This window comes from Anas platyrhynchos, chromosome 2 (assembly GCF_047663525.1).
Source record: "Anas platyrhynchos isolate ZD024472 breed Pekin duck chromosome 2, IASCAAS_PekinDuck_T2T, whole genome shotgun sequence".
NCBI lineage: Eukaryota > Metazoa > Chordata > Aves > Anseriformes > Anatidae > Anas > Anas platyrhynchos.
Genome location: NC_092588.1, coordinates 158,128,626 through 158,147,025, shown reverse-complemented (window position 1 = coordinate 158,147,025; position 18,400 = coordinate 158,128,626). Strand labels below are relative to the sequence as shown.

Below are 18,400 nucleotides of genomic sequence, written 5' to 3'. Positions count from 1 at the left end.
AAGTGTATGATATGACCAGGTTTGCTGTTGACACCCTGCTAGTAAATTCATTCAGGCTAAAGAAAGCTCTAACAAAGCTGAGGACTATGTTACAACAGCACCTCACCGAGAACAATGTGTTTTTTCTCAACACTGCAGTTATAGTAAGATTTATGGCTCCTACTCCAAGAGTTTAGCTTCTTAGCAAATGAGTCAGGCAAAAAAATGTCTTGCTCACAGATGGTGAGCAGAGTCATGGAGAAATTAAGTGACTTGATGGGGGTCATAAAAACAGACTGTTATAGAGCTGGGAAGTGATCCCAAACCTTTTAAATCCTTGCTTGATGACTTACAATAAGGTTGTCAATGAATTTTAGCTCTATGCAAGTAGGGTGCCGAGTTTAAGTCAGTTATCTGGATTCCTTTTTTTTTTTTTTTTTTCCCCTACATCAAAGAATGAACAGCTCCAGATGTTTTGTTTCACCCAGCAGTGTTGTCTGCCTTCAGGTGAGACTATCAAGCTTGGACTGATGCTCCTTTGGCTCCTATTTGCAGATTCATTCTAAAAAGATTTGAGCAGTATGCCACACACAAAAAGGAAGCCATGTTTGCCTTAGAATGACTTCTTGCCATGGTACAATCTCTGTTTACATGTCAGTCACTATATAAGCACTGTTGGACAACCAAATTACTCATCCAAGCACCGTGGACAGCCTATTGCAACTGAATTATTGAGGCCTCAATAGACATAGTCTCAATTAATTTAAAATCCCTATATGCTAAATATTCATAGAATCATTTAAGTTGGAAAAAACCCAAAAGGTCATCAAGTTGAACCGTCACATAACAAGACAAATTCCACCACTAAACCACATCCACACATCTCTTGGATACCTTCAGGAATGGCAGCTCTACAGCATTGCTGGGCAGCCTGTTCCAATGTCAAACCACTCTTGCCATGAAGAAATGCTTTCTGCAATAGTTTTTGAAGTCAGTATTGGTTGCCTCTGTTGCCAGCAGAGATGAACTCACAATCACACTTCCCTCTAAGCCCTTCTGTTCCAACTTTTTGGCCCAGCCATCGCACTTGTGCAGATTGTGTTGAACCAGGATGGAAAACTGATACAGAATAAAAATAAATACATTTTCTTGGGCTTATTTTAACCCAAGAGGTTTCTTGAAGGCATATGTTGATCTCAGAAATGCGGGTGGCATTACCTGCCACATACAAGTGGCATGGTGTAGAGGGTCAGGAATGAGCAGGTAGGTGAGCAGAAGGAGGGTGAGACCACCTCTTTGGCAGTAGTTTAATTTATGCTTCAACAGAATGGGAAGCCCAAGAAATACATCTTTGCTGGTAGAATCTAAGTGTTTTTCAGCCTACAGAGAAAGTTAGTGCTTGTGTTGCACACACATGTGCAAGTATTTGTGTAATGTTCAGTGGAAAATTTCAACCAAAGAGCAAACAAAGAATCTGCGTTACACTGAAGAACAGATTTTTGTGTATGTACCTGGACATCTCATCCTCCTCACCATGAACATCAAGTCACCAGGCAAAGAAAACCTTCCATTCCATGCCCTTTGAAAAGCCAGAGCAGTGGGAGCTGCAGGACTTGGTAGTACTTGTATGAAGTCAGAATTATTTTCTAATTCGTTTATTTATATGCTAATTGTTTGAGGGCAGGGAGAATGCACAGGAGTCACCACTGCATGATTGGAAGGTAAATACAAGGTAATCAAGGTTGAGGGAGAGGTTAACTTGGGGATTATTTTTTTCTCTGCTAAATGACTTTCTTTATAATTTTTATAGGCTTTAGGCAACTGATTTATCTAACTTCATCCGCAGACAAGGTGAGCATCTAGTCGTGCAAGTTTCTTCAACAGCTACTGGATATATTACACTGCATTTCATCCCCATCATCTTATACACTTACTTTAATATGGGGAAATTTGCCCTCTGAAAGTGCTGACATCCTTCTTCATTGCTGGAGGTTGTAATTCTATTGGAACATATTTAACTTTTTGATGACTGCTGGTAAGGAAAAGCACCGAGTCTAACAGGAATTGAGTTATTTTTCATCATACCGGCCTGTATGGTGCTGTGTGTTAGATTTGTGACCAAAATAATGCTGATAACACACTAAAATAGCTAAAATATTGCTAGTGTTTGCACATCATCAAAGCCTTGTCTGTTCTGAACTCTGACCCCTGCCAGTAAATAGGTTGGGAGCATGCAAGAAGATGGGAGGGGACACAACTAGGCAGATGACCCAAACTAACCAAAAAGTTATTCCATGGAATCTTGCTCAGCAACAAAACAGAGAGGAGAGTTAGGGAGGTTAGCTATCATTTTGCTTGGGAAATGGCTGGCCATCAGTCTACCTATGGGAGGTAATGAGTTACAACCTTTGCATCACTTGTTTTATTTTTTTTTTCTTTCTCTCTTTTTCCACTTGTTCATTTATTTAAAAAATATTTAACTCAATCCCCAAGTTATCTTGCTTTTACTCTTTTCCACCATCCCATTAAGGTGGAGGGATAGGGCAAAGTGAGTGAGTAGCTGTTGTGCTTAACTGGCTTCTGGGGTTAACCCACAACAGGGAGATAAACTGGTTGTTAACATCCAAGTTACTTCATAGGTAAAACAGGCATTTCAGAGGATGAAACAAAGCTGCTTTCTTAAGGACTAGCGTTTGAACATTTCTCCAAATCTTCCATGACACTTCAATTAGGAAAGAGTTAGTCACTGGTGGGTTAGTCCAAGTTATTTCCACGCTGAATGGCTTGCCTGTACGAGCTGGTGAGGCAGTACCTACGTACTGATCATCTAGACGTTTTACTACTAAACATATGCATAATGAATGAATTCAACCCATCCATCTTGCTGTGGGCACTGATTCATACATTTTCCTCTGCTGAGCTACTGATTGTCATGAACTGTGAAGAAACTCAGTATTCTGAGACTCCCAGCCCCTTTTCGGTTGAAATTGGCAGGAAGTTTCCAACATTATTAAGGAAAGAACCTGCCAACAAATGAGAAACAAACTAAAAGACATAAACTTTATTTTTTTCCCAGGAAATTAGTTTAATAATGAAGTCCATTCTTTTAAAAGAAAAAAGAAGGGAAGGGAAGGGAAGGGAAGGGAAGGGAAGGGAAGGGAAGGGAAGGGAAGGGAAGGGAAGGGAAGGGAAGGGAAGGGAAGGGAAGGGAAGGGAAGGGAAGGGAAGGGAAGGGAAGGGAAGGGAAGGGAAGGGAAGGGAAGGGAAGGGAAGGGAAGGGAAGGGAAGGGAAGGGAAGGGAGCCTGGAGTATATTTCTAAACCAGTTTTATCTTATCTGGAGACTTACTTTAAACATAAATGAATGCTTACTGCCTATATAAGGCAGATATAAAATTGCTTAGGTGATATAATCTAACATGCTATATATTAACAGATTATACTTAGAACTCCTAAGGTCACTAAGCTGATATATATATATTTTTTTAATTTATTTTATTATTTTTTCACTGTAGTACAGTATTGATGTGATGGCTTTCATATCAAAATACGAACATGTGAGCATTTTTGGCCTAAGCAAGCTTTCTGTGAGTCTCATTTTTGTTTGCAGATAGAAGGCGATACAAATATTTAAATTATGTGTTTGAAATTATCCCAGCACCAAATTTCTCAACATGAACAAAAACTTTAGAGGAAATAAAAGTGATTTGGATTCAAGACCAGGAAAGGTTTCTAACAAAAAGATAATGAAATGACAAAACCAATCATCTGGAGAGGAGTACCTAGTTTCTGTCCCTGGAGGCTTTTAGTAATAGAGAGATAGAAACAGTGGGGATTGTTTAACTGACTTGGCCTTCATTTGGTGATGATCATGAGATCTCTGAGGGTCCCTTCTAAACTAATTTTCTAAGAAACAGGATTTGATATCTTACGAGGAAAAAAAATAGTCCTGGCTAACATGAGCTGATAATCTGAGTAAACAAACTGTGTTGTAGAATACATAACTCCAGAGTCTCTTGACAGGCTTCTTGCATAAGGATGCTAAAAGGAATAAAATAATAGTGATTTTCAGTTTTTTAGAAATGATGCAGAAGATCTTCCATGGATGCTTTAGAAGGAATTTTCTGTCCTTTAGATGGATCCTATTTTGTTATTGTCAGAGATATTTTCTCAAGCTGAGACTTAAGGGGACTTCAAATAGCAGCAGACACCAAATTTCAGTCACCAGAACTGTGCTTCTGGAGTGAGGAGTGAGAGGGTTGAGTCAGCTAGTTCAGTCTGCCTCCTCTTGTGGACAAGAAAGAAACCTCAGAAAATGACATGTGTTTAAAAACTCAGCAGAGACTGTTAAAAAGAGATGAAAGCGGAGACCAGTTTTAGCCACTAGAAAGGGCACTGCATACCAAACAGCAGGCCTTGTTTAGTCCTTCAAACATGATTCTCCTTTGAAGTTCAACTTTATGAAAAAGTCATTAGCAGAGATGTAGAGATGAGGAGGTAGCATGTGACTTTATTTCAGCAACCCTTGTCCCTTTTCACCCCACTCCCATATCACCGTAGGGTAACCCTGTGGAAGCCAAACACTGAAAGCTGATTAAAAAAAAAAAAAAAAGAAAGAAACTGTTTTTCCATCCACCTTAGTTCATTGAGTTCGAAGGAAGGAGAGCACACAGACATGTGTGTCTTGGTTTGGATTACAATGAACCGTCACCTCTGAGGCCATTTCAAAATGTATGGGCTTGCACTACAGGTAAAATGCAATTTGTAGTGAAATCACCACAGTTTTACTGAAAGACACCAGCTCTCCTGTTTCTGTGCATAAGCCACCCTTCTAGGCAGCCAAAGGGTTATGTTTTATGGGAGACATGATAGAGCTCCTCAAATCCAAGGAGTGTTGCCCTTTCTCTGCAGTAAATGTTGTGGGAGGCTACCTGAACCATTAGATACATGGTCACTTGAACTTCAAATGGTTCTTTACCATAGATCAACTGAATTGAGTTTGGTTGTGTCTATGCTTTTTCCATGTGCCAAATTCATAGCATCACCGAATCATAGAATAGAATCATAGAATGGCATGGGTTGGAAGGGATCTTAAAGATCATCTTGTTCCAACCCTTCTACCACAGGCAGGGGTGCCACCCACTAGATCAGGTTGTCCAAAGCCCCATCCAACCTCCAGGGACAGGGCATTCACAACTTCTCTAGGCAACCTCTTCCAGTGCCTAACTACCCTTACAGTGAAGAATTTCCTCCTAATGCCTAATCTAAATCTATCCTTTTTTATTTTAAGACCATTCCACCTTGTCCTAGTATTACCTACCTGAGTAAGGAGCCCTTCTCCATCTTTTTTATAAGCCCTCTTCAAGTATTGAAAAGCTACAATGAGGTCACCCCAGAGCCTTCTCTTTTCCAGGCTGAACAACCGCAGCTCTCTCAGCCTCTCTTTACAAGAGAGCTGCTCCAGCCCTCTGAGCATCTTTTTGGCCCTCTTCTGGACCCGCTTTAACAGGTCCACATCTTTCTTGTGCTGGGTGCTCCAGACCTGGACACAGCACTCCAGGAGGGGCCTCATGAAAGTAGAGCAGAGGTGGGCAATCACCTTTCTCCACCTGCTGGTCGCTCCTATGTTGATGCAGCCCAGGATGCAGTTGGCCTTTCATCCACCAGAACCCCCAAGTTCTTCTCTGCAGGGCTGCTCTGAATGAGTTCTTCTCCCAGTCTGTACTCATCTGGGACTGCAACTCAATAGAAGTTGAAGAGAAGAGAAGAAGAGAAGAGAAGAGAAGAGAAGAGAAGAGAAGAGAAGAGAAGAGAAGAGAAGAGAAGAGAAGAGAAGAGAAGAGAAGAGAAGAGAAGAGAAGAGAAGAGAAGAGAAGAGAAGAGAAGAGAAGAGAAGAGAAGAGAAGAGAAGAGAAGAGAAGAGAAGAGAAGAGAAGAGAAGAGACGAGAAGAGAAGAGACGACACGACACGACACGAGAAGACTTCAGTATGAAGTGACCTACAAAGATTTTCATGTCCAACTGCCACGTTATAATTGCATGTACTAAAATTATTTTCATCCTCTGTCATCCAAGGGAGCTGAGAAGACATGCCTCAATGGTTGCTACCACCAGTAGCATCAGCATGAAATTCACCTCAACTTGTCAGTCTGTGATTGTGGGTCTGTGAGACAGGTTTTGTGTCTGACATTAAATGGCAAATTCTATTGAGATGAGTTGAAGGACAGGGTTGTACAAGATGTTTAGGAGTATGATTTCTGATTGCATTCACTGAGAATCGCTCCCACTGCTGTCCTGGGAACTGCATAGCAAGCTTGTAGAATAATCAGTGCACTGCCATAATAACCTGCAAGCTTTTCTTAAACTTGTTCTTTCCACCAGCACTGGCATTTATTTATTTATTTGTTTGTTTTTAATTTTATTATTACTATTTTTTCGTTTGCTTTCCAGCTCCTTGCTGTCATATTGTAACTTGTCTTAGCCCAGAGGCAAAGAACCATATATGCAGGTTGCTGTTCCAGGTGATATAACAAGTAGTTTTTTGACCGATATGATCATCAGCATGTGTTTCTGTCTGGCCAGCATCTGCAGTGTTGTGACTACTGCCCGGGCTGCCTTAGCTGCAAAGCTGTTACAATATTATGACAAGCAGTTTCCAAATCCCGGGGTACTTTTGAAATGCTAGGAAGTTTATGGCCCACAGCGTCCTCTTCCCTGCTGAGCAGGATGGAAAAGAAAGAGCCAGTTGCCTTATCAGAAATGAATGAATAGATGGTCTGTTATTAGCTACAGGTCCCAAAGGCAAGAAGCAGTTAACAGTCAGCAAACTCCTGCCACGAATATGGTAATGGCTAATGCCCCAGGGATTTTTTTTTCTTCTCTGTAAATGGAGGTTAATCGTGCAGAACTGAAATACTTTCCTCCGTGCTCCTACTCTGATTGTACAGACAAGGGTGAAGAAAACAAAAGTTCAGTGGAACTCCATTTAAGGGGAGTAGGGGCAATCTCCTTAAAAACTTTTAAAAATACAGCTCATTTCTATTTTCTTTTCATTTGGAAAGAACTCTGTCTTGACCAACTGAGCCTTGGGGCAGGAGCCTTTGCAATATCTGTGGGGCCCCACAGGAGGGATGAGCCCTTTGCACAGGGCTTAGCTCCAGCCCCCCTTTGGAGGAGGACAGCAACCATTGCAAGAGCCCTTTGGGTCTCAAATTGTGTAGATTTACTGAGGAACCTGGGAAAAACAACCACATCCTCCTTCCTTTACCTTTGGTATGAGGATGAACAGTTTTGGGTGTGAGCTAAGGAGTGGGTGAGTGCAACACCTGCCAGTCAGGGGGCAGAGGAGAGTTTGGAGGGTGGGATGGAGGTGATGAGGACTGAGGATACAAGGTCGTCTTATCCCTGCTCTCCACTCCTTGCTCCATGATGGCTGTTAGCCCTGCTTTCTGCTTGATTTAAGAGCATTATCCTCCCTGCTTTAAGTCCCAACTGGATCAACACTTGCTTCAAACTTCTTTCTCAAAGATGCATCAGAGTGCCAAGCACTTTGCCATTCGCAAACACCAAGGAAAACTTCCCCAGCATTATTATATTTTAATGGAAAATTCAAGCCTGTTAGAGTAGCTGCTTTCAGTCCTTTTGGCCCGAAATGTAGAGGTCAACTGCTGGAGCTGAACTGTGATCTGTTAGCTGTAATAAGCAGTTTCTCTGCTGGCAGATACGCCTTGCACAATGTCAAGCACATTGTGGGCTCATAAGGCATGTACTCTGACCAACTGTGATCATAAAGTGTCTTGGCACATTTGGGAAGGCTGTGTATCATGTTTTATCTTTTTAATTAGCACCCTCCCCTCCATCCCCTCATCCCTAGCGCCTCCCAGCCCCACCAAAGCCCAAAACATTGGGATTGCAGCAACATAATCCTTCTGTTGGAAACCTACTCTAAAACGTATGCCAACACCCTTGAGGCAAAAAATCCAGAAAGTCAAAGAAGAAAATGTTTATCTCATCATTTTGGCATCACAGAAAGGGAAACTTCCGCTGTCATGTTCACTAGTGAGTAAAGACCATCTGGAAGGCTTGTGTTATTTCAAATCTAAACAACTCCTCCTCTGTTACACTAATTGCATTAATTGAAGGATAATTGTAAAAATAAACTGTAGAAAGAAAGCATGGAGCGAAATTCACCTCAGAAGTGTTTTCCAGTCTTTCTAGTAGCAGTGAGGGCAGGCTGTGCAAGAACAAGGACTCTGGCTCAGCTGGAGTTTGCTGGATGTCTTCAATGATTTGCTCTCTTTTCATGCACCCAAACACTCTGCGAAGCCTGAGGTTAGCAAGCTCCATCCAGACTTCATTAGATGCTCCCCTATTAATCCTGCTGTCCTATTGCCCTTTTGTTAGGGGACCACTTCGGTCATGGACTACCAAGAAGACATGGATAATAAAGAAAATTTATTCCGATTGTCATTCCATTCAGTGTTTTAACCTTCTTTTTAAAGGAAAAAATCAGTTATTTTTAGTTCAGTTGCAATGATTCGAACACATTCAAAATTACCTATTTTCTCCTAATTCTTGTTAATAATATAACTTTGGTTATATTATTACACACCAAATTTCTAATATTTATCCCTTTCTTGTGCTTCTCTTTTCCTTGTACCATAACAGCAAACGATCATCTTGACAAGGCATTCACCTGAAGAGTGCAACGTTGTCTGTGTGTGTTTCTTCCCCCCTACGCATAGTTCACTAAGGACTGCTTTTCATATATTTCAAGAAGTTTACTGATAATACATTTTTCTGATTGTCCTAAAAATATTCATAGAATGATTCATTCATTTGTTCTTCCATGTATATGGAATGGTTTCTTTTAGGCTGAAAACACACAGATCTGCAAATGTAAGCAAACTTTGAGTTAAAAAACACCTTAAAATAGATGATTTACTAATACAAAGCCTAAACCACAGGGTAGTCAATGAACACCTGGCCAGTAGGTAATTTTCCCATTGTGGCTAGGACAAATTAGACAAGGGTCATCAGAATTTAAACCAAGTTGCAAGCACAGCAAAGGCTTTTAAATAATGTTTCAAATACAGGTAAAACAAAGACAAAAATACATTAAAATCCAGAGAAATCCATACCAAACCTGAGAAGTCCAAAGTAACATACTCTCTTGTCTTTGACTGCAGCTAAGTATTGCACATTCTGGAGTTTTCCTTCAGGAAGATCATTTTTTTTTCCCAAGAACAAAATGATCTTTGAAAGGAGATCCAGTAGCAGAACCATCTGCTTAACTGGAGTCATTTGGAAATGCTCCACTGACTTCAATGAAGCTCTTTCTGCCAGTGCAACCTGGCAGCCTGTGGAGGTTTTATCAACAGCTACCATTTAATAAAGACCTTTTTATTCTGGTTCAGTTCTAGTTTTCATAAACATAAAATTGGAGTCAGTAGACTGATCACAGTGCATGCATGCTCCAGAATAACGTCTCAAAAGAGACACCAGCAGGAAATTGCATGTAGATACTGAATCAAGATGACAGGGATTTGCTGAGTTTTTGTCAGCAGAGAATTGTAGCAGGCTCATTCATATGAGATGTCAAGCTACAGCTACTTTCCTGTTGCTTTCAGTGAGATCTAAACATGTTCAGTACCCTGCAAAATTAGACCATGCCAATCTTGCATTTCTTCTCTCCTGGCAGGATTGCTCAGCACATCCTGTTTCGGTCCCAGCACCATGCCTTGGTTTTCCCAGGATAATTTAGGATTTGCTTCATCAACCATTTTCATTCCTGCTCTGGTGACCAGACTGTGTGTGCTGTTCTTTCTATGCTGGCAAGGTTGGAGTTGAAATATGGGAGAATTGCAGACAGCTTGTTGCTGGATAAGCTTAAATGAATTACTTTGTCTGTAAAAAGCAAGAATGACAATGAATTCAATCTAATGGGAATTTATTTTTTTAGGACCAGATTACTCAGAGGAGAAGATGGAGAAAGAAATGAAGGAGAGATGGAGAAGGGAGTGAACGGGATCCTGTGCAGATCCTGAGCTCATCTGAAAACACAGCGTAGACCTAAGTACATCAATGAAATCTAAGCTTCCTGTGAAAGGCAATTGGATCTCCTGGGCAGCTAGAAGAGAAAAGTAAACAGTCTGTGGAAAATTGGGACTCCAAATACTCCAGTGTATGAGCAACCTCACTGGTTTTAGTATTTCATTGAGTATTTGGCTCACTGGAGGATCACAGCTGATGCCAACTCCAGTGAGCAGATTTTTTTTTTTTTTTTGGGGAAGGCAGCAAGAGGTTTGGACAGGTAACTCAGGACAGATAATCTCAAAGAGGCACATTTGTCAATGCACTTTGAGGATATTAAGCTGCAAGGAGAGAAAAATTTGATATAAATTGCTCAGCAAAAGGAAAAAAAGAGTCAAAGTCTCCATAAGATTGAGCTTTGGAAACTGATATTTAAAGACAGGTGCAAAGAAACTTTCAGTTTTCTCTTCTGAATGTTGAGCAAACTCAGATCATTCAGTGACTGACTCTCTGATCATGTAATTTTCTTTCTCCTTTGTACGCAAGTCCCTTGAACTGCATAACCTGAAACTGAACATGACAATTCAGCTGAGGTGTGAGGTGGTTCTCACCAGCCCAAGGCAGTGTTATCCTGTGTACCAGAAGAAAAATACCATGAACTCTCTAACTCTCTGCAGGCTGAAGCTAGAACTGAATCCATCCAGTGATGTGCAGGTTTTCTTTCTGAAATTGTCAAACTGGCACTGAACTCATGATTCTGCACAATTCCTGGCATCTTCCAGAAGAAACACAAGGAACTTCTGCTCTAACCCAAGCCATTGAATATGTAAAAATATTTTGAATATCCATCTGCTGCAATAATAAGGCTCATATACATCACGCAACATTGGTTTTGCCTTATATAGCTTGCTGCCAATGTGAATAAAGAAATATTCTCAACATTTGGTAGCAGCCAAGCTATTACAGGAACAAGGAACATGAATGGAACTGAAATGAGGTAATGTCACTTCTAATGATCCTGTGGTAGTAAGATTGCAACACAAGACATTTCAAAAAGAGAAAACAGGAAAGATTAGATCCTGAGCTGAATATTTCTGCAGTAGGGAACCTTACTTTTTTTAAGTAGTGCCTTACAAAGCAGGGTAGCTGGTCGCATTTGAAAATGACTAGTAAACAAAGGCTGAATACAGTATTAAGAGATACTGTAGTTAGAGTGGTTCAAAACTTAATGCTTTGATTTCCAGGCAAAATAAGAAAGTAACAACAAAACAAACCTGGTTCAGATGAAACAAAGATTATATTTTTTTATTTTTATTTTTGTCATGAATTAAGACTGTGAAAATGCTGTTTCACATTAATTGGAAATGTTTAGTTGGACTGAAATGAATGCAAAGTTCACTTCAGAACTTGCCATGGTTAGATTGGATGTTTAACTTCCAGCTTGCTCAAAGGAAGGTATAATGAATCCCATGTTTACTGCCACGGGACAAAGAAGTAAGGTGTGTTTTTCAAGTTCAGTGCAATCAAATTTTACTGCTGTAGATATTCATAACAATAGGTGTGGTTGCAACCTGATTTAAAGAAGAGGGTGAATATATAACCATACCATCCTGTTCTCATCACATAATGCTGGAAAGGGCACCTAGGATACCTGTAGATCCATCTCTGAAAATCTTTGCAGAAATATGGGTATATGCACCATCCAGCATGCATGCAGAGAGGCTGCTGCATTTAAGGTGTGTTGGACCTGGTCTACACATGGATCTTCATGCAACCAGTAGCAAAGGTCCTGCAGAACATAGGATGAACATCCAGCAACTGTTGCTGAATATTCAGAAGCCATAAGCAAATGTACTTGCCTGAAATAAGCAAAGTGTGGCACAGGGAAGCAGAATGGAAGTGGATCAAACCCCTCTAAAAAGACCCTCTCTTGGCAAAATCTGACCTGGAGAAGCACTGCCAATTCCAGCCACCTTAATAAGGAATGTGACATATTCATTGCTACAGTATTTTATTTTACATATTGCTTTTCCCAGATGAACTGCAGTTCAGTTCTTTTTCACAGCTAAAGTTTAACTATTCTTGCAGTAAAGCAGCTTTTTCAAAAATCTTGTTGGAAGGGGTAGGGGGTGGTGGAAAGTAGTTTAAAAATTAATAGAGGCACTTTTTTTCTTAATTGAACTATAAATGCTATTTTAATGGGCATCCTGTACTGTGAAAACCCAGACAGGAATTCATCTAGCATACTGAGAACCAGCCACAGTATCACAAAATAGTCCATTCTCAGAATAAATATAAAATGCAACTCATATTTCCTGTGGGTGGTGGTTTCATAATTCACCGAACTACCAACAGTTTTGCCTTCCTCCAATTTCTCAATACTCTGGACAACTTTTCAAATGTATTAGTGAGAAGAGAATCTTTCAAGCAAAACATTCCCAGTAGTAAGTTTGCCACTTGGCTCAGTTATTTCAGCATGACTCCATCCCTTCACATGATCTGGTGCTATAGTTTCTTTTGTTGTTGTTTCTGTTTATTTTGTTTCTTTCATTCTTTATTTCCTCCCCCATCACATATTCATAAAGCATAGCATAGATCAGGTAAATCACACCTGGAAGAGCTGTTTTCCCACCACTGACAATAAAAACAGTAGCAATGAGCCATGATGACAATGCATGAATCTGGAGCTGAATCCCAGCATTGCTTTCTAAAGTGAGCTGTGGTGAATCTTAGCTATGGATTTGGACAAAACAAATTCTGACACTTATTTAGTTTTTGCCTCACGGCTTCTCTAATCTTACATGAACCATATAAGCTGTCTGTAGTATACAGCCACATCAGAGGTTCTTATCCCTCAAGACTGCCTTTTTGATGCATTCCAGGTTCTTTTGCAGAGATATGCAACAAAGTCCTTTAATGCATCAGGTTTTTCTCCCCTTTTTTGGGCATATTTCTAGTCCTGGACAATAGAGACAGGGTAAAGCAGATAAGGATGGGAATAATCAATAGAGAACTGGAAGCATGCCGTTCTCAAGTTTTTTGTATGTCTGAAAAAAATTGAAATTCATAATAAAAGCTATAGAAAATAGTGCTGAGACTGCACTAGTATTACAAATTGGTGTTCTCAAGAGTCCTCTGTTACAGGCTGATGGGCAGATAGCATAGGTGGGTAGACACATGGATTTATGTGCTGTCTTTTTCAATTCTATCAGTAAAAATGTGGTCAAAATGGGAACAGAGAAGACATTCTCAAAGTCATGTCCAGCTCCACTAGAACAGAGGAGATAGTCTTGTTATTTCAATGACATCTTGAAAGCTTCAAATATCTCAGAAAATTCTGAGCTGTGTCTTTCTTTTGACTGTGTCTGCATAGGTAGATAAGACTGAATGCAGGGGCACAAAGAGATACAGAGACATGACAAGGATTTACATCTGGGTCTGCTGAGCTGGAGGCCGGACTCTTCTGCACCCTCCTCTGCAGGGATCAAGAATGTACTTAAAGTCAGATAAATAACTCTCCATTATGTTAGTAAAATGAGATGTGAAGCAGCTGGCAGAAACTGACCAAAATTTATTTCGCCTGATGATTAAATACAAGAATTACTTAACCAAATTCAGATAATGTGGCTGTTATTTCTGATGTATAGATCTCCATAAGTCTTATCCAAACAAAGAGCTAGGGGCTATATCTCTCCCAGATGTCAGCCGAATGCTCTCAAACCCCTGCTTTAGATGTAGGAAGTTATTCATTGGTTACTTTGTGACTCAATATTACCTAGACTGGAACAAAACTGCACCACTCACTCAAAATTGCCTTCTGACTTCCAACCTAAGTTTATGCTGGGTCAATCTTTAACCTCTCTTCCTGTGCCAATAATGACTTTCAGCATAAATGAATAACTTCTTTCCTGGTGGGAGTTCTGTCCTGTATTTGTATTCCCACTCAGTGTTCACTTTGCTGGGCTAAGCATGATGTGTTAGCACGCCTTTTTTTTTTTTTTTTTTTTTTGTTCTTGTGTCCTTGTCTCCTGGTTGTGCACTCAGTTTGCATACTATTTTGCTCTGGGGTGGCTAATCAGTTATTTGGCTGGGTCACTGCACCCTGAGATTCAAACCATGCCCCTTGGTATGGAAACAATAGGGCATTCATTCATGTGCACTCAAAGATAATATATTCATAGCTTTAATCACCCCTGACAAAACAAACCATCCCTGCCCACGGTCATCCCAGGAGCTTTCCATGCTGCTATTTTTATATCCATTCATCTTTCCTGATTGTGGGTTGGTAGGGCTGGGAAAGTAAGTAGGGCAAGAGGTTCATAGCCAGAGCTGTCCAAGTAGCTGTGCACCCTGATCTGGCTGCAGAAACTTCCCTAAAAGTCAGTGCAGAATGATTCATCCTATCCTAATACAGGTATTTATGACAGATCAGGTGATTTGCTTCATAAGGAGACCTTTCTTTTGGCACTGATGCTAAGCAATGGCTACAAAATTCATTTGAAAGGCAGGTCTGATGGGGCTTTGAGCAACCCAATCTGGGGAGGTGTCCATGCCCATAGCAGATGGGATAGAACTAGATAATCTTTAAAGTAGGTCCCTTCCATCCCATACCATTTTATGATTCTGTGATTCTATGATTCCAAGAAAGGTATATGAACAGTGATTAGCTCAAGTGTAGTCACCATGATAAAATATATATATATAAAAAATACATATATATTTACTCAGAAAAATAATTTCTGAAATCTCATGAACTACAAGGAAAATAGCTGAAGATGAGGGACAGATCACATTTCACTACTCTATTAAATCCACTACTTCTACAGTGTAATTTCTTTCACTTATGTTCCTGAAGCAACCCTGCAGAACATCTCCTACTCTGGTTTCCCTGGGCTGTGCTCTACCAACAAATCCTGACCAACCTATGGCATTGCAGAATAAGAGCAAGGCTATTCCAAGTCAAAGAAAGAAAGGAAATGAGTCTCCTTTAGTAAGACTGCATGCTGAAAGTGATCCCATGAAAAGATAACCCTTAATCCCTACAGCTGCCCAGAGCTAAAAGTCATTTCTTACTGTTCTAGTTCTATTCTCAGGGGATAAAAGCTGTTCTTTTCAATGGAAGAGGCATCTTAGACTAAGCAGATTTAGTCTGAAATGACTTCTCACACACAGGAAGGAAGGTTTTTTCCTTCACAAGTTCAAGTATGCCACGAAAGCTGGGAAAGAAATTGCATCACTACTGATTGTGCTGTGCTTGTACACAGACAGCAACAGAGACCTGAATTTTCCTAGGCTGTCCGTGCAGTGGTTATCTACAAGACAGGGAACTGTTGCAGCCCAGGAGGCCTTGCTAGGTACTGTACCACTTATAGACTCACACAACTAGAAATTTTCTAAGTTACATGTATTTCATGGGGAAGATTGGGGGGAAAATAGGAAATTCCTTAAAGGATATAATGGTTTTATAGCATCAGTTAAAGAAGAAGAGAACAAAGGTTGAACAGTTTGGAGGGACATAGGATATATTTCCAGGAGAAGTCTTGGCCAAAAAGAGGTGGTTGAGAAAGATAGGTAGACACTGCTCACGTGTGGGAGGGTTACCCTTAGCTGCTTTTTGTACCTTGTTGTATCAGTATTTTTCACTTTAAATCCTTGATCTATTTGTGGTCAGAATTATATTTTTGTCTGGCTTTTCACTTCTTTTATGTGGCTGTATATCAAGTAGTGTCTCACACCTTGACGTCAATTGTCTATCAGCACTTGTGCTGAGGTTGCGCAGTCCTGCTGCACCAAACTTGTAAAAATTTGGCTCAAAGCCAACCAAATCCCCAACACCAAAAGCTACAATGCTCGCAGTTCCTAGTATTTGTATTTATTTCAGTGGTTTGAGGGCATCCCATGAAACAATCAGGGCACTACTGTGAATAATCATGCTGACTACAGTGCGTGCATGCAAAGATCTGTTTACCTAAGTTGGATATCCAAGCTTTACATATTTAATTTAAAGTTCATAACCTTGGTTTCCTTCATAATGAAAGAAGGGAAATAGGCATCTTCAGAAGTGGATTAACTTGATTTGTCTTAGATAGCTCTCTTAAGACTGGACAAATTTTCTTTTAGATTTTTGAGCTTAAGAGAGTCTAATCCTTCTTTAATCATTTAATCTAAATGAAACATTTAGGTTCCCCTGGTAGAAAAGAGGAAAAGATCAGGAAGGAGATTCATGTTATTTTAAGAGTGAGGGTTAAGGCAGGTGGGATAAAACTACTGAAGCAAATGTTTTCTTTTCCCACTGTTTTAGAAAGAGACCAGCTAACAAGGCAGGGTAAATGTTTATATGGCTAAGATTGGATGGAAGGATTGTTTCCCAGCTTATCTGTACTCTCTGGCTAGGATGCCATACTATCTCTCTCAAAATGGTGCATGAAGGTGCCTGTTATCGAACTATTCCTGGTGCGTGTGTGACAGCCCCTTAAAGCAATGTGAGATAAAGACACAGCACACACATAGAGAAGACTTTTGTCCTTAGGTAAATCAATTCCATTTCATTTACTCCTGGAGTACAAGATAGTTCTTCTGTACTTTACCTGAAGAAAAGGGGCTGAAATGCTCTAATTCCAGTAGGTCAGTGTCTTCTCCTTTAAGGTTTATGCATAAGTGCCTAACAGATACATGTATCCAGGCTGATGATGTGCATAATTAAATGAAGGATTGAGCTATGAGTATAAATATTTTTTTTTCCAGAAGCACCTGAGAAAAATGAGGGGTTATTCAGATGCCCAATATACCACTTATACCCTTGTAAATATTTCCTGTGATATAGTTTTGCATACTGAAGCAAACAGTGCTCAAAGGCTTTATTCAGTCTGCCCTAACAGCCATTCTCCTGGGTCCTTAACCATGACTCAATATAACCTGTAGAGGGACTTTGGCCAGTACTGTAGTCTTCTACATTTGGACCCTAATTTGCCCCACCAGTGACATAGCAAACCCCTATCTATTACTGGTGATCAGGAAGGGCTCTGAATTGCTTTCCACTCTCTCAGTATTTTGCTCCTTGTGATTACAACCAGATTGGCAAACAGAAAAAGAGAGATACTTTCTAGCTCTTAGCCGCTTTCAACTAAAATGTCCCAGGACCCTGAAAGGAACTGCAACACAGTGACAGCAGTCTTGCAAGTAGGCTGTCTGTCCTCCAGTTGGGGTAAGTTGCCTGTACACATACATGCCAAGGTATGTTGGGAACAGTTCTTAGCCCATAGCATCCTCCCAGCAGTGCATAGGCTGGGCACTTTTTCCCAAAGGCAGTTTGGAAGCAGAAATTCCTTTTTGGGGAGAGTAACAGAACTTAAGAATACTCACACTAAGCACTTTCTGCCAGTTGGCCTCTGTGCATGGTCGATGCACATTTAACTCGCTGCCATAGACACAGCCAGTGCGTGCAGAGCTCTGCAGGGAGCTGAGCTGCTTCTCCACCCAGAGGCTGTTTACTGGTGGTTCCTGGAAAAACGGATTGGGCATATTCTTTGTTTGTGTGAGGCAGCATCTTCTGATGATTCCCACCGAGGTGCTAGGAGAGAAGCCATTGTCTAAATAAAAATAAAAATGGTGGCAAGGTGCCCTTCCATACAAAGGAAGGAAAACACAATTTTGGCTTAGCAGTGAATCACACCCTGATTTCATCCATGACTGACAGCTGAGGCAGGCATGGTTTGCAACTTGCTATGGCTATCTGAGTGTAAAGGCACGAGCCAGCTCTTAGAACTGGAAGAAAAATAAGAGATGGGATGTTGGTGGGGGATGGAGCAGCAAGCCAGAGTGCTCGGGCTGCACATGCAGCAGCAGCAGCTTCCCACAGTAACTTTTGGTACAAGGCTGTTTTCCATTTGCTGACTGAAACTATCTTGTTTAGACAACACTGACCTTCAGGCTGCAAACAGCTGGTGGCTTCATGGCTTCCAGGAGGGAAAAGCTTGGGAGTCCATGTCCTTTTGGATTTACTAAAAAAGTCATGATGGAAAAAAGGTATCGGAGGCAGGGAGACAGTTTCAGGATGCGGTCTTCTGATGCAAGGGTGTGTTTCTTACTAAAGAAAAAATGATCCCAGATTCTCTTTGTTTCTTAACCAGGTGCTCTCATCTCTCTTGTACCTCCAGCACTCTGTGCAATGCTGTGCTGTGAGATGGACCAAAGTAGTCGGCTAGTTTTCATCCAGAGTAATTTCCCTGTCTGGCTCACAGTATTGTCCTACAGATGGCACAAGAACTGGAGAGAAGGCCACTCCTTTTGGCAGCTGTGTGCACTTCAAATTTTTGTGAGACTGCAACCTTAGAATAATGGAATAAATGGCTTTCTGTTTACAAAAATAGATGGATTCCAAGAGCCAGGGC

General features: G+C 40.7%; 1 long non-coding RNA gene across 4 annotated transcripts in view; it reads left to right on the top strand.

Moving 5' to 3' along the window:
- Positions 1–16,756, top strand: part of LOC113842605 (uncharacterized) — a 41,843-nt gene extending 25,087 nt beyond the window's left edge. For 3 of the 4 annotated variants that reach the window (XR_011807141.1, XR_011807142.1, XR_005263647.2), the window contains exon 8: positions 9,940–12,319. This is a non-coding gene — a long non-coding RNA (uncharacterized lncRNA). Of the gene's footprint in view, positions 1–9,939; positions 12,320–13,383 lie in introns of those variants that run through there. The other variant, XR_005263648.2, reaches the window with a different exon arrangement.
- The last annotated feature ends 1,644 nt before the right edge of the window (positions 16,757–18,400 follow it).